Source organism: Glycine soja, chromosome 8 (genome assembly GCF_004193775.1).
Source record: "Glycine soja cultivar W05 chromosome 8, ASM419377v2, whole genome shotgun sequence".
Lineage (NCBI taxonomy): Eukaryota > Viridiplantae > Streptophyta > Magnoliopsida > Fabales > Fabaceae > Glycine > Glycine soja.
Window position 1 is genome coordinate 41,722,538 of NC_041009.1, and position 3,274 is coordinate 41,725,811.

Below are 3,274 nucleotides of genomic sequence, written 5' to 3' on the forward strand. Positions count from 1 at the left end.
TGGTTCATGGATCTGGCTAATTTTAAGGCAGCATGAATCCTTCCAAAGGATCTTAATTGGCAGCAGAAGAAGAAATTCTTGCATGATGCTCGCTTTTATGTCTGGGATGATCCACATTTGTTTAAGATTGGAGCTGATAACCTGTTGAGAATATGTGTGACTAGAGAAGAAGTGAAAAGCATATTGTGGCATTGCCATAACTCGCTGTGTGGGGGTCACTATAGTGGGGACAAGACAATAGTGAAGGTCTTGCAATCGGGTTTCTTTTGGCCTTCAGTTTTCAAGGACGCCCATGAGCATGTAACTCAGTACGATCAATGGCAAAGAGCGGTAGCATATCAAGGAGAAATGAAATACCCTTGCAAAATATCATTGAGGTGGAAGTTTTTGACTGCTGGGGTATTGACTTTGTAGGACCACTTCTCCTATCTTATAGGAATGAATACATACTTGTAGTTATTGATTATGTGTCCAAATGGGTTGAAGTAGTGGCTGCCCCAAAGAATGATGCCAAGATTGTTGTAAAATTCTTGAAGAAGAACATCTTTTTGTGGAAGCAAAGCTTTCCAAGTTTATTTTGATGATGCCAAAGACTCAAGTCAAGAATCAAGCGTCAAACAAGTTTCAAGAATCAAAGAGTCGTTCAATCAAGATTCAAGATTCAAGTAAAGAATCAAGAGAAGACTCAATTAAAATAAGTATTAAAAGAGTTTTTTTTCAAAATATTGAATAGCACAATTTTGTTCAAGAGAATTTTTCAAAGAGAAAAATCTTTTACCAAAGAGTTTTACTCTGGTAATCGATTACCAGTAGCCAACATTCTTTTCAAACTGATTTACAAAGCAGTAATCGATTACCATGAGCATGTAATCGATTACCAATGTTTTAAAATGTTAGATTTCAAATTCAAGAGTCACAACTTGTGATAAAACATTTTCAAACTTGTGTAATCGATTACACAATATATGTAATTGATTACCAGTGTTTCTAAATGTTTTGATTTTTAAATTTTAACATGAAGAGTCACATCTATTGATGTGTAATCGATTACACTATAATTGAAATTCTGATACTGGGGACAGATGTCGTACAGGATGTCACGACATCGCGCTTCAGAACATGCAGCTTGTATATGATCGTATGAACAGATTAAACAAGTAAATAACACAAGAGAATTGTTAACCCAGTTCGGTGCAACGTCACCTACATCTGGGGGCTACCAAGCCAGGGAGGAAATCCACTAAAATAGTGTTAGTTCGAAGATCTAACAGCCACTGTTTACAACCTTCTCACCTAACCACTACCCGTGCAATCTCTACCTAAGAGCCACTCTTAGATATGAGAAACCCCTCTCACTCCCTCTCAAACACTCTCCCGTGTTTACAATTAATTCAAATACACACCAGAGATTGCTCTCTGAACAATAGAGATCAACTCCACACACTATAGAGATCAACTCTACACACTCAGGTCCAACACTTGATGTTAGAGTAACATCAAGGTGGCTCACAAAACACTCAAGTCCCAAAACTCACAAAATAACTCTTCAATCCCGGACTTGGTACAGAACTCGTGCAGCCTTCATGTTTATATAGCAGTGTGCGTTTCTGGGCTGCAACTTCTTGATGCTGGATGAGATCTATCATTTTCCTGAAAATCTGCACTTAAAGATCTAAAAGATACAGTTTGATCTTTTAGTTTTTATCTTTAATCTTTAATCCCTGAACGAACTATTCAAGTTTGTAATTCGAACTTTAATTATCTTTTAATTCGTTCCTAAAGATAGATCGCCAAATCTGTTGCTAACTGCACATTAATCTGTTAAAGATATAACAGATTTATGTGTCCAGTATTTTCGGGCAGGATGTCAGGACATTGTATCCGACATCGTGGATCCTGCAGCTTCAATTCTTCATTTGACATTTTATCTTGCCTTGTGCATTGTGCAGCCCGATCTGATTCCTTGACATAACATTGGACATCATGTGCAGCAACTCCAGCTTTCCTTCATTGTCTAAGTGCTTATGTTTTAACAAAATCTTAGCCAATCTTTTAAACACTCAGTAGAGCTAAGCACTAACAATCTCCCCCTTTGGCAAATTTTGTCTAAAACATACTTAGACACTTCCTGAGCAGGTACGAGCAGTTATGCAAGTGGGATCAGCAACTTTCATTATCAGAGTAATCAAGCACAGCGGTATCTGTAGTGGCGTCAGCCAAAATTCTGCAAGTTGCAAGTCGTTTCCAGGATGTCAAGACATCTCACGTGACATCAGCTTTCTGCTCCCCTTGTCTCCATGCTCCTACTGCTGTGAAGCAGTTCACTGCAGCATCTTCTATCAGCTACTAGTCTTTTCCAGGATGTCAAGACATCTCATGTGACATCCGCTTTCTGCTCCCCCTGTCTCCATGCTCTTACTGCAGCATCTTCTATCAGCTACTAGTAGTCACAGTAGCTTACATCAGTCATCAGCAGCAGCAGTCTCCCCCTCAAGATCATATACATACAACTCCCCCTCAAAATCATGAATCATGCATACATCGTATCCTTCTACTCAAAATCATGCATCATACTACTATTGCATACATACTACTCAAAATCATAAATCATGCATAATACTATTACTCCCCCTTTTTAGACAGAATTTGACAAACGTAGAATGCATGCAAATATTACAGACCAATAGCAAATTAATTGTTCAAAGGGACATGCCCCTATAACTAGTAAGAGTAAAAAGCCAAAATAAAGGTCTGATGGTCATGGGGTGGCTTCAGAATCATCATCATCCGATTCTGTATCCTCTGCTGCATCTTCCTCTTCCTCAGCTGCCTCTTCTTCTTGCTCAGCTGCTTCTTCTTCTTCCTCAGCTTTTTCTTCTTCCTCAGCTGCTTCTCCATCATCAATGCCACTGTCTGAGAGTCTGTTGATCAGTCGTTCCAGCTCCATTTTCTTCTCTGTGGTGGCTTTGATGGTTGCCTCCAGCACCTTGCATGTGTCCTTGAGTTCAGCAATCAAAACATCCTTGGACACAGCACCTGAAGCAGCAGCTTTCCCTGATGTCGAGACAATGTCTGGGACATGTGTCCCCTCAAACAGTTTGTAATGCAGGGATAGAGGAGATTCTCTCTTCATCACAGAGTCAATGTTGTTTAAGATATTGGGATGTTGACTCAACATAATGCCACACAATACAGTTGGGAAGGCAATGGGTAATTTGACAGCAAAAGATTCTGAATGCTTAACAGTTTGATCAAAAATATAGTTTCCAAAATT